General features: G+C 41.8%; 1 long non-coding RNA gene across 1 annotated transcript in view; it reads right to left on the reverse strand.

Annotated features, from left to right (window-relative positions):
- Positions 1-295: 295 nt before the first annotated feature.
- Positions 296-14,062, reverse strand: part of LOC116070770 — a 29,581-nt gene continuing 15,814 nt past the window's right edge. Inside the window, exons 6-7 of the long non-coding RNA XR_004110555.1 lie at positions 12,776-12,954; positions 296-476 (exon numbers count right to left, since the gene is read on the reverse strand). This is a non-coding gene — a long non-coding RNA (uncharacterized LOC116070770). The remainder of the gene's footprint in view (positions 477-12,775; positions 12,955-14,062) is intronic.

A 14,062-nucleotide genomic window follows, 5' to 3' on the forward strand; every position in this document is an offset into this window, starting at 1 on the left:
GACCCCACTGATATGCTCTGCAGAAGGACACTGGGGCTCGCTAGGTTGAGATAGACCAGAAGAGTCCTTGGGAAACTTTGTGACTAGATGCCTGATGGATGCATTTTTCACCTTCTTCCTTGACTGTTGCCTCCCCGCCCCGACCCCTTGTCTTTCTACTGACTTTTCTCCAGCCTCAGTTCTTCTCTCTTCCCCATATCTTTGACTTCTCTGTTTTCTTCTAATTCCCAAGCATTTTGACTTCAGCTTAGAACCTCCCTACAGGAACCACAGAAGGAACACATGGATGAAGAACTTTGCAGGTTTTTGTAACAGGTATTAATCACAAAAGAGAAAAGAACATAAGTATGCTCATTTCAGGCCCTGTGTATTGAGTTGATGACCAATAAACACACTCCAGATGCCACAAATGTGCTCAACACCTTGGAATTGGAGGTCTTCAGATATATGGCTGATTCCAGAGCTGGGCAGGATGCCTAGGGGAGGAAGAAGGATATCTCGTTAGGTCTGAGTGAAGAAGACCAGAGAGAGGACGACTTATGGGGAGGGGAAAATAAACTGGGGAATTTAAGTTTCTTGCTTTAAGACAGAAAGCAGAATGTTAACCAGTTAGGTGTGGAGTGTGAGCCAGCAAATGCCAACATCCTGCCCCCATCATGGTAAGATTGTACCAGGAAATAATCAATGGTTGATACCAAATGAAGCGGCCATATTTTTGCAAGAGTGCAAGACGTTTGCATGCCTCGAAGTGTCTATTCAAAGACTGTTTTTGCTTATAAGATGGAATGAGAAATCAGTAATAATATTGTAGAAAAATCTAGAATACCCTGACTGGGAAATCAAAGTTCTTACATCATGAGGACCAGATGGATTGTGTGTGCTTCCTGCCAGATGCCCCAGGAATGAAGCACGAGCGTTCATAGCAAGCACCTGACAAACCTAATGTGGAGAGCATCCTATTTAAGGATGAAAGAGAACATATTCTTTGTCAGGTGGCCCCTTCGAGTCCTCCAGACAGAAACGCAGTTTTTTCTTAGTTACCCCATAAAGCCGAGTACTTCGGAAGGTGGGGCCTGGGGCACAGAAAGCTGAAGGACAGAGGCATGTCCTTGGCTTTCAGTGGTGCCCTCTGGGCCCTAATGCAATTTCTGCCATCATGATGAGAGCTGGCCCGAGGATGTTGCCAAGCAGAGGGAAGACTGTAGAAAAACGGGGAGGAGGGAGGACTCAGCTAAACACTCAAAGGCAATGAGCCAGTTGCTCTTGTGAGGCTGACCAGAGTCCCTGAAGCTCAGCCCATTCACAGACAGAGGGATTTCAAAAAGAAAAAAAAAATCAAATTCTGGTCTTCCTCCCCAATCCACCTTCTACCACTCACTTTGTAGAGCCCTGGATTTGGCCTCTCTGGGCATCCAGTCCACAGTTCAGGGCTGTGTCCAGAAGAACAGCACTGAGGAACAGGCTAAGTTCCTCTGCTCTGCAGCTACCATTGCTCAGTGGATGTCATACTGACTTGTGATTTAAATCAGTTGCATTTTAGAAGTCATTGAAAGGTAATTTTACTTTTTTTAGCTCAGCTTATATCTCTGTTGGGTAAATATTAAACATGTACCTGGAAAGAAAATGCATTGTAAAGTCCTTGGGTGTCACAGTCTGTTAGCACTGCTCATGTCAGGTCGATGGAGAGTGCGCACAGCTCTGGCTCCGCAGGCCCTGCGCTCTGCTCATCTCTGCTCTTGGGAGTCTGACATTTCACCTGGGGTAGGAGGCTCTCCTTGCCTTCCCCAGCCCCTATGTTTTGAAGCTCTGTTATAAAGTAAATACATATTTATAATCACTCTGTCTTCTTGATGTACTGAACTTTTTACTACATTAAAATTTCCTCTTCATCTTTAGTGCCACTCACTGCCTTGATATCCGTCTGTCTGTCTGTCTGTCTCACTCTCTCTATACACAAATATATACATATATGTATATATAAATGTTAATATATATGTACATATTTGGTAAATAATTTGGCTATTTTCCTTTCTAATTAGCATCTTTTTATTTGAGGTGTATCTCTTATAGACATCAAGTATTGGTGTACTGCTTTAGTTTTTCTTTTTATTGAACAGAAACATTATTCTTTTATTTGGAAAGTTTAAGTCATTTACTGGTATGGTTAGATCTGCCATCATATTGAGTATTATTTGCATATATTTGGTTATTTCTCCTTTTTTACTTTCTTTTAACAAACAAACAACAAACAACAAAAAACACTCTCCAAGTTGAGGATGCTGCTTTGAATTTTTTAAAGTAAAAATTGAGGGACACAAGATACAGTTGCTGTTCTAAGTCCTCGTTACTGACTTCCCTGCCTACAGTCCCTGAGCTTCCCTCAGAGCTGCCATTGTGCCCCGTACCTAAGGTGTTCTGTTAGGTGTCTCCCTCCTCCTCTCCCTCCTCCTCTCCCTCCTCCTCTCCCTCCTCCTCTCCCTCCTCCTCTCCCTCCTCTTCTCCCTCCTCCTCTTCTTCCTCCTCCTCTTTCTCCTCCTCCTTCTTCCATTTGACCATTTTCTCTGTTGTATCATACCTTGGAGATATTATAATATAATCATCACCCCAATGAAATCCTCACTAGCAAAGCTGGCCAAACGCTTCTGGAAATCAGATAACAGAAGCAAATGAGAAACAAGGTTCTCCAACCCTGCCTGTCTTCCCACCTCACTTTATTTTCCCTGAAATGTTAGTGGGATGTTGTCCTTTAGCTACAGCAGTGCGGTTGTTTGTACTGTGTATCTGAGGAAAAAGCATGAGGCTGTGTAATTACAGCTAAAAGTAGAAGCAGCCAGCTAATGCTTTAGAAAGTAAGACTGTCAAGGCTTTTAGCCACACATACACATCCAGGTCATAAAAAGAACCAGAGTGTCTCTGTGGCTAGTGTATTAGCTATAACACAAGCAGCTGATCAGAGATTAATTGCATGGATCAATAAGCATGATGTAGGATAAGGATAGCCCAAAATAGAGAGGGAAGAACAAGACAGGGGCTCTGATAAAGACAGACCTGCCTCATGGTAGCTTCTAGATTCAGCTTGTACTCATGCCCAGTCAAAGCTGAAGAACAGAGGCAGTGAGCAGGACAAGGGCCTTATAGATGGGTGCCTGCAACTATGCATCCAGCCATGGAAGTTCACTTACTATGTGCATCCTTGCTTCCACACTGTGTCTTGTGTTCTTCAACTAATGTTTTTAATTACCTGCAGTGTGAAGTCAGAGGAACCAGATACCTATGTCAAATGTGATTATTAATGCATTCAACACTATACTACTCATTCTAAAATATCAGAACTCTTGGTCCATTAGAGAATTAAAACAAAAAAAATTCAGAGAAATAACCTTGCTTGTGGGTCCACACTCTGTGTTAGGTGTTTCTTTTATGTGGCATTCCTGCCACTTAGCCATCCCTATCTGGTCTTCTGTGATTGAATAGCCTCACACTGCTGCTTCCAAGACTCACCTCATAGTGTTTCAGGGTTGGTCCATCCACAGACCAGCCACAGTGTGGAATAACCCTTCTCCTGCTGTGTCCTGAGAGTCACAGATGAGAGTCTATGGAGACTGTCATCACAGATATTTCTGCGTGTTTCCCCCAATGTAAGAATAGCTTCAACATATTTGTTGCAATTCAGAGAAGGAAGAGAAAAAGAATCAGAAGGGGCTATAAGCAAGAAAGGAAGAATTCCACATTTTGTTCGATTGAAAACGAAGAGTTGTCATGTTTTGATATCTCAAATGTAAGACTGCAGGTTTTAGTGCTTTTCCCCCTTGTAGTTGAAATCTAGGTAGCAGGCACCACAGAGCCACTTCCTGTGTGTGCAGCACATAACAACTCTCTGTGTGTGCAGCACAGAGCCACTGCCTGTGTGTGCAGCACAGAGACACTGCCTGTGTGTGTAGTGCAGAGTCACTCTCTCCATGTGCAGCACATAGCCACAGTCTGCATGTGTCACACATAATCACTGCCTGTGTGTGCAGCACATAGCCACTCTGTGTGTGTTTAGCACTTAATCACTCTCTTTGTGTGCAGCACATAGTTACTCTCTGTGCAGCACATAGACACAGCCGCCATGTGCACATGCTTTCTTTTCTGGAATGCCCAAGTGATTGGCCGTGCACTTGATGCCCATATTTTCTGTTGTTATTGCTTGTTTGTTTATTTCATAGTTTTTATACTTCATTTTATTTTTAAGATTATAATACAATCACACCATTCTCTCTTCCCTTTCTTCCTTCGATCCCTCCTAAATACTCCTCCCTCACATTCATGACCTCTTTTCAGACTAGTTGTTATTGCATGCATATATATGTATGTATGTATTTTTTTAAATATAATCTGCTCAGCACATGTTACATATCTATATCTCTCAGGGCTGGCTATTTGGCACTGGATGACCAATCGGTGTGCTCTTTCCTAGGGGAGATTATTTCTTGCACTCTCAGCTTTTCTCAGTTGCCTATATTTTTGTAGGGTTTAGGCCCTCCTCACCCACTTAGGCATCCCTTGATGTTATTCTTGTTCAGTTCATGTTTAGGCCGCCATGTTGGTGAAACTTTATAGGCGTAGCTTCTTCCATTGCTAGTAGAGAGAGTGTCACACCAAACTCTCTGACCTTCTGGCTCCAATAGTATTTATGCTTCCCCTTCTGCAATGTTCCCCAAGCCTTAGTTACAGGAGTGTTCTATAGATGTGTCTGTTGAGACTGGCTCTATAAATCTACATTTTGATTGGTTGTTGTTTTCTGTAGTGGTCTCCATTGGTTGCAAAGAGATGTTTCCTTGATGAGGGATAACAACCACACTTACCTGAGGCAAATGCTTATAGATTGTCAGAGATTAAGCTGGTTTAACAAATTATCCTCCAATAGCCATAACTTTGCTAGGTCTGAGCAGTTAGCTAAGTTTCCAGTATTAGGCACAATTTCCTTCTTGTTGAGGTCTTAACTCCAATTAAGAAACCTTTGGTGACTGCCGAGGTACATGTACCACTACTACACTCTCAGGGTTATCATGCCATGGTGGTCGCTGTTGTGGTTCATGGGCATCATAGTTTGGTAGGTTGGTTGTCTCCACCCTTTAGAAGCTTTCATGGGGCCTTCTGTTACCACAGGAGCTAGTCCCCAGGGAGCAGTGTTATGTTCCAATTCAGGGACCTCTCAGCTCTCTTCTGAAGTGCACAGTGCCTTCAGCAATAAAGACTTACCTTCCACCCCACCCACGGGGCAACCAAGAGCAATGGCAGTAGGCTGTATGTTTGGGGAGTTTCTTTGACAGTCATAGACAGCCACTCAAGAGAGGGCTTCTCATATCTAGTATTAAGTTTTGTTATGTGTTCTTTGGCTCCTGGAGGGAGCTCCATTCACCTAGATGAAAAAAAAGTTCATTAAAACTGAAAGTGTTCATTTATGCACAGTTACTTGTATTATAGGGTTGGGAGTAAAGAATATGTCTTGTGGCTACCTCAGACATTCTTATTGTTGTTCTACCTTCATTCCTCCTCCTGTGTATAACTCTCTCCCTCCCTAACAACCCCCTCCTATATTTCATTTCCCTATTGGCTCACATGTCATGCTATTCCCCTTTCCCTACCTCTCACATTCTTCTGTATTTACCTCCCTAAGGAGCCCCTCTTTCCCAGATTCCTCTCAGATCACTGGTATTCTGCCATTCCCCTCTCTATTGCTCTCCAAACCTCTATCCTGTGGAAGGTGTCATTTCCTTTCCTTTTTTCTGTGGAGTTTACCTCTCTCTCTCATCCCCCCCCACGTGTGTGTGTGTGTGTGTGTGTGTGTGTGTGTGTGTGTGTATGTGTACCACATTTACATTATTCATTTATCACTTGAAGGACATTTAGGTTGGTTCCATTTCCTAGCTGTGGAGCATCAGTGAACATGGCTGATCAGGTATCTGTATAGGATGCCAAGTCCTTTGGGCATATGCTCAGGACAACTGTTACTAAACAATAGAGTTACTTTTAGTTTTTTTGTGAATTCTCCACACTGATTTCCATAATGGCTACACCAGCTTGCAGTCTCACCAACAGTGAACGAGGGTCCCCTTTCCCATTTCCCAGTTCCCATTTCCCTCTACCATTTGTTGTCAGTTATCCCATTGATATTTGCTATCCTGAAAGGGGGGAGATAAAATCTCAAAGTTGCTTTGATTTGCATTTCCATAATTACTGTGGATGATGAACAGTTTTTAGCCATTTTTTCTTCTTTGGAGATTACTCTATTTTCAAATGGGCTGTTTGTGTGTTTTGACCTTTTGAGTTCTTTGCATATTCTGGATATTATTCCTCTGTCAAATGTATAGCTGGCAAAGCTTCTCTCCCATTCTGAGGGCTTTCTTCCACCCCACAGATTCTTCTTTTAGCTGTGCAGAAGCTTTTTAATTTTATGAAGCCCCACTCAATCCTTGGCCTTAATTCTTGGGCAAATGGAGTCATATTCAGGAAGTCCTCCCCTACACCTACATCTTCTAGAGAACTTCTGGATGTTTCAAGTTTCACATTTAGGTCTTTGATACATTTGGGCAAGATGGTAGATACAGGTTTAATTTTGTTCCTCCACATTCAGCCTGCAGTTTTCCTAACACCATCTATTGCAATTCCTTTCTTTTTCCCAGATTACATTTGGCATCTTTGTCAAATATTAAATGGATGAACATTTATGCCCTAATATTTAGGTCTTCAACTTTGTTCTGTTCTCTGCACATCTGTTTCTGTGCCAATCCTATGTTGCTTTTGTTACTATGGCTCTGTGATATACATTAAGATCTGGAAAGATAATTCCTCTAGCATGGTTCTTTTTGCTCAGGATTGTTTTGGCTAGCAGGGATCTTTTGTGGTTCCATATGAATTTTAGCATAGTTTTCCTCTATTTTTCTGAAGACTGAGCTGGGGATTTTGATTGGGATTACATTGAATCTGTAACTAGTAGCTTTTGCTAAAACAATCATTTTCCTAATGTTAGTTCTTCCAATCCCTGAGCGTGTGATGTCTTTCCATTTTCTACTGTCTTTTTCAAATCTCTTTCTTCAGAGACTTAAAGCTTTCACTTTTATGGTCCTTCACTTCCTTGGTTGAGTTTATTCCTAGATATTTTATCTTCTTTGAGGCTATTGTGAATGGGAATGCATCCATGATCTCCTACTTTGTATGTTTGTTTTTGGTAGATAGACAAACTATTGATTGAGCAAGATGATTCTGTATCCTGACACTTTGCTTAATTTATAATTTCTAGACTTTTCCTGGCATGTTTCTAAGGGGTCTGGGGAGGGTGTAGTGTCTAATGTATAGTGTCATATCCGCAGATAGGGATAATTAACTCCTTTTTTTCCCTGTCTGTACCTCTGTAGTCTCCTTCTCCTGCCACCTTATAAGGAAGCACCTGTTGTGATCCTGAGGAAGTTTCAGAATAGTCTGTGCTCAGACACTGTAAAATTTGCATCAGCAGCTTGGAATAAAACTTCAGAGAAACAGCTGTGCATCTTTTATGGAAAGCAGTGCCATTGACATTCTTGATAGACTGTCACATGCATTAAGCACTAATCTTGATAGTAGTTAAAAGAGGAGTCTGACGACTCTATCCTGTCTGAAATATCTTTATAGAGAAACATGTCAAGAATCAGGATGAGAAGGGAGGCTCAGTCAGTAATGTGCCTGCCTCACAACCCTGAGGACCTGAGTTCAATTCCCCCAGAGCCATGTTCTTTAAAACATGTGCAGTTGTGCACACTTGTAACCCCAGACCTGCGGAAGTAGATCCCTGCAGCTTACTGGTCAGCCAGCCTAGTCTTTCTACATGGTAAGTTCCAGGTCATTAGGAGACGCTATCTCAAAACAGTAACAACAAAACCCAAGGTGGACAGTGTCTAAAGGAAGACATGCAAGGTTGCCCTCTGGCCTCTATGTGTATATGTACCTACACACACAAGTGTACCTGTATTTGAAGGAACAGCACATGCGTATGCACGTATGTGTGTGTGTGCATGCACACATATATTTACACATGCAGTGGTAGGCAGGGAGAATTTATACAATAGTGAATTTGTTTTTACTTATATTTTCAACTCTGCATACTTATGAGGGCAAAATACATGACTTAAAATACTCTATATGCCCAAATACAATCTTTAAAGAGCTCTTTTAGGAAACATAGAATAAACAATTATTGGTGAAGGCATCATTTAGTTGACAATATTTATTGTCTTACAACTTACAGTCTATAGCAGTATAGATTAAATAAAATGTGCACCCAATACCAGCTTAGAGCACAGACTTGCAAATTTACCTCAGCAGAGGGTCTTGCCGCCTCTGTAAGGCCTGTGTCCTTCTGTAGCTCAGAGCCAATCCAGACAAGTTTTGTCTCCAGAACAAAAACCTTCAATGTAAAATGGCTTCTATTTGATTCTAACCATGCACCTCCCTGGCCAAGGTCCTCCTGGTTTAATTTAGTAAGAAAAACACATGACACACATTTCTACAGTAGACACACTAGAATAGACACATGCCCTGGTGGAGCCATTCATAGATGCAGCAGCCCTGACTGACAGTAGAAAGACGGTGTTGTAGAAGACCTTCAAAAGGAAACCAAAGTTTGAACACTGCTTGTGTTCAAAATGAATGTTGGCCGCTATCTTACGGCAGGCCATATGGGCATAAGTGCTCAAACAAGAGCTTTCTTGGAGTAATTAATTATGTTTTCTTAAGTTGCTATTCTCTGCAACTTTAACTAGCCATGAGTCTACAAAGCTTGCTTAGCTGGCACTGTTAAATGCTCTGATCTGGACTTTTGCTTATTTCTATGGAGGAAAAAGAAGTTTCCTAAGCTAACCTCCAAACAAGAGCAGCTATGAAGCAGTTTAGCTGCCAAATCCTGCATATTACATAGCTCAAAGATATCTTCTCTAAGGAGAAGCCAGGGAAGCCAGGACACACGGTCTCCTTGGAGACTGTGGAGCAGTTTCAGGACACGGGGACTAAAAGGGGAAAGCACTCTAGCTCCATGTCTTCACTGAGTAGAGCAAAGTGACCCTTGAATTCAAGGACACTGTGGTGGCTGGAGGTTTCATGGAAGGTTCCAGAAGGAAACTACATGAAGACAAACAGCTCCAGAAATCAGCAAGAGGGTCCCCTGAAGGGTTCTAATGACCCTTGGTCATGCAGGTGAATAGTGAAGCTCCATATGATGGCCAAGGCACCAGCAAGGAGCCACAGGCTGCAGAACTCCCAGATGCACAGCAGCTGTGGGAAATGATCAGCAATAGGGACCACCTATGACATAGGAGACTCCATTGGGGCCATAGTACTATTATGGAAATGAATTATCCTTAGAGTAAATATAGCCTATATGTGTGCTAGCAAAGCCTAAGAGAGATGGGCTTTTCTCAGCAAGCAACCCTGTCTGGTGAAACAGAGTCGGGCACTGTAAGAGTCAAGCCACAGCCAAACCAGACTCATGAGTGTGGCATTTACAATGGCCAGTAATACGTTTACACAGTTAGTAGTCTGGTCTAAAAAGCCAGAAAATCAGAAATAAATCTCAAGATAGAGTTGGAAGCACCAACAAGAAGACGTGTTTGTAGAAAGCACAGAACACACTCAGATTCTTAAAGGGAAGCATGAACAGAAGGACCAAAGAGGTGGACTCAGTGAGAACCAGAGGAGACCTCTAGGCATGAAAAACACTAACACCTGAAGTAGAACATCATGGCATCAACACAGCATGAAAGGTGTCCTCCACGGATGGACAGATGACACAGATGAAGTGCATCTGTGAAAATAAGAAAAATCAATGCTTTCCCTGACCTGTGAAACATGAGCAGCTATTTAACATGCATGACAAGTGTCCAAATTTAGTTCCAATTGTGATACAAATTTACAAAACCCAAATATCAAGATGTTGAGCACACATGTGAAACAAAGGAAACTGAAAGGCAAAGAACAAATTAATTACATGAGAGGGAAAGATATCAACAGTGGGCAGAGAAGAACCCTATAATGTTCTTGATGTTTTACATAATAGTTTAAACAAAAAGAAAAATAAAATTATACAAGGCTTATGACACAGAGAAAGTAAAATTGTGAATAAAAGCATAGAATGAATTTGAGGGAATTTGTGAGAGCTTTCATTACATGTCATGTGATGTACAACCATTCAAAGAAAAACTGACAACTTAAAGGTACACACTCAGGAGCAAAATCTTAATTAATCAAAATACACCGACAATGGCAAATATATGACAAGGAAAAAAAAAATGCTCAATTAATCAGGTAAAAAGGCTAGATGAGACCAAAATAAAGCAGCAAACAGCACCGAGGAGGCTCAACCGAGTCACAGACAACACAAACACTCCAAGCTCTGAGGCCATCTGAATTAAGGCAGCATCCAACTGTATGCCACCTACGAGAAAGCTGCCTTAAATGTTAAGAGAACAAAAAAGATGAGAAGTCTTTCTGCCACAGAAGCAAGAGCAATGACCACAAGGAAGGTGAGCTGGAAGTACGAGCAGAGTGGACCAGTGAGAGGCGTAAGAGGGTCTGCAGAATGGGAACAGAGGAATCACCAGACAGACAACACTACGCATACAGGTACACAAAGACAGAACTGTAAAATAGACACAGTAAATGCCTATAAGATTATACAAAACCAGGTAATTACAAATGAAAATGTCCATTTTATTCTTTCAGTAATAAGACAATATAGGTATACATATAGATAGATACCAACAAAAATGTGAAAACTTTGAACAACCGTGCCATCCAGTTGGACCTAATTAACATGTATGCAACAGACTATGCACCAGGGCAGACTTTTCTCATATGCACACAATGCAATTAAGATACTCTGCAATTAAGATAGGCTAGAAGACAATTCCCAGTAATTTCTTTTTTGAAACAAGCTCTTATGTAGCTCATGCTATACAGTTTATGTGGTGCCCAGAACTGTACCTATGATCTCCTGTATGTTAGGCGAGCACTCTACCAACTGAGCCATATCTCCAGTACCACATCAATAAATCTAAATTGCTCAGAACATATAGAGTAAGTATAATTATAACAACAAGAAATTAAGCTGAAAATCTCAATTAGAAAGCTACCTTGGAAGTTGCAATAAGTCTCTTATTTAAGTGCCCCACACATCAGAGAAGACATTATGATGGGAGAATTAAAATATTTTTACTGGCGATATGATGTTTCAACAGTTTGTGGTATAGAAAAACAAAACATGGACGTTTATAGCTTCAAGCTTTTATCCAACTACTAATGAATTCCTTGAGCTTTCATCTTAAGCTGGGAAAAGAAACCTGAGTTAAGTACAAGTGGAGAGGAACGCTATAATCCGACCCTTCAGGGGGCTGAGGAGCTCGAGGTACCGGAAGTCTCAGACCCAAGGAGATTGGTGCAGCTCCCAGCTTTTGTCAGAAGCTCACTGTGCAGTGAGCACTGCAAAGGGAAGAGCTGCTCAGCGGTGGACCAGCCATCTACATTAACCTTCACCATCCAAGGCTCAGGGGACTTAACAGAATGGCAGATATAAAGAATGTAAGAGCTGGCTGATGAGGAGAACTGTTAACTCACAGTAGCTGTGGTTACCTACAAAGGACTCGCTCAAACTGAAGCAAAGGCTATCCAGAGACTGCCCAACCTAGGGATCCAACCCATCTGCAGACTCGACACTATTGCAGATGCCAAGAAGTGCTTGCAGACAGGAGCCTGGTATAGTTGTCCCTCTGCCAGCACTTGACCAATACAGATGTGGATACTCACAGCCAACCATCAGACTGAGCCCAAGGACCCAATGGAAAAGTTAGGGGAAGGGCTGAAGGAGCTGAGGGGAATTGCAACCCCATAGGAAGAACAACAATATCAACCAACCAGACCAGAGCTCCCAGGGACTGAACCACAAACCAAGGAGTACACATGGAGGGACCCATGGCTCCAGCTGCATATGTAGCAGAGGATGACCTTATCTGGCATCAATGAGAGGGAAGACCCTTGGTCCTGTGCAGTCTTGATACCCCAGCATAGGGAGATGCTAGAGTGGTGAGGCAGGAGTGAGTGGGTGGGTGGAGCACCCTCATAGAGGCAAAGGGAATAGGGGAATGGAATGGGGTATTTGGAGAGGGAAAACTTGGAAAGAGAACAATATTTCAAATATAAATAAATGAAATAACCAAAACAATTAAAAATTGACTCACTCAAGATCTCATTCAAGACCCTACTCTACACAAGGAGCTATTGGCAGTGGATGGCATGGCTACCGTTCGTTTGACCCTGACCCTTTGGATAGCCTCAGATACACACACACACACACACACACACACACATATACGGGTGTCACTAGTTGGACTCATGGGTTGTTAATAACTAAAAAAAATAAAAAATAAAAAGAGGATGTGTGGCTGTGAGGGAAGTGGAGGGAGAGACAAGGGAGAGCTGGAAGGATGGAGTGGTGAATGGATATGATCGATATACACTATACAAATGTATGAAACTTAGAAATAATGCAAAATATCTTAAAAAGACAGAGACCAGAACGCTGGAGTTTTAGAGCCAGCACAAGCTGTGCCACAAGATTGACAGGAGAGGTAGAGAAGAGGGGATCAAAATAATAGATGAACTCAGTGAGACAGAAAATAAATTATAGAAAATCAATAAAACCAAAAGCTTTTTCTTTGAAAATAATCAAAATTGACAAACATCTAATCACTATCTATAAGAAACTTACAATGAAAGTTTTTAATTATCCTGATCCTGATTATCCCGACCTCAGCGGATCCATAAGCCAAGAGGAGCACCTACTGGAAATAGGAATAACTTCTATTCACAGAAAATCCCACATAATCCAGAAGTAATAAGATAAACAGTTGGCTGCCAAGGCAGAATCAGCAGCCATGAGAATTCAACCTGCAAAAATAAAAATTATTTTTAATATTTAATAAAATTCTTAATTTTGTATTTGAGCATCAGTTAATATATAAAGTTCTTAAAATATTATTTTAATGGCATCAAGAGTATAAAACATGCAAGAAAAATACAGTTGGCAGTTGTTGAGAAATTGTTAAATATTTAGATCATCTATGTGAATTGAAAGAGTCAGTATTTTTCAGATCAAGTCTCTCCAAACTTAACCACATATTCAATGCAATCTGAGTTACAACAGCAGCAGTATTTTTAAAGGCATATTTGTATTGAAAGTTTTATGGGAATTGAAAAGAAATTACACTGGCAAAAGTTTTGTGAAAACAGAAAACAAAATGAAACACAGAGCGTGGGTTCAGAGCTCAACACGGCCTACTCATGAGAGCAGGCAGCGCTCACCACAGCCCACACGTGGGAGCAGGCAGAGCTCACCACAACCTACTTGTGAGAGCAGGCAGAGCTCACCACAGCCCACACGTGGGAGCAGGCAGAGCTCACCACAGCCCACTTGTGAGAGCAGGCAGAGCTCACCACAGCCCACACAAGGGAGCAGGCAGAGCACACCACAGCCCACGTGTGGGAGCAGGGAACTGACTTAGTGTCCTGAGGACAGATACACCAGGGAGGAGAAATGACATATACAAATTAAAGCCTGGCATTCCTGATTGTTCCAAACAAGAATCCTGAGGTAATTTGATGATTTTCAACAGATTGTAATGAAAAAAACTGGGTTTCTATCTGCAAAATACATATTTCTATCTGTACTTCACAGAATACACAAGTACTGACATGAACTGGGTCACAGACTTCAACATAAACATTAAAACTGTAAAATTTACTAATGGGATGTCTGTATTGCACACCTCCCCCAAGGCTCTGGGAGCATCACAAAGAGATATAAATAGATTGTAAGAGCCAGAGGTCAGGGAGGATCACAGCAAAACAATGTCTTCTGTATGTGACAAGATGGCTGTCCTCATGAGTCCACAGCCCACACAAGATCAGGTCAGTCAGAATTCTAGCATGGAGTCAGATGGGTTCATTGATTCCCAGCCCTATCTGAGGTACTACAGACATCCTCTCTCTCTCTCCC

This window comes from Mastomys coucha, unplaced genomic scaffold (assembly GCF_008632895.1).
Source record: "Mastomys coucha isolate ucsf_1 unplaced genomic scaffold, UCSF_Mcou_1 pScaffold22, whole genome shotgun sequence".
NCBI lineage: Eukaryota > Metazoa > Chordata > Mammalia > Rodentia > Muridae > Mastomys > Mastomys coucha.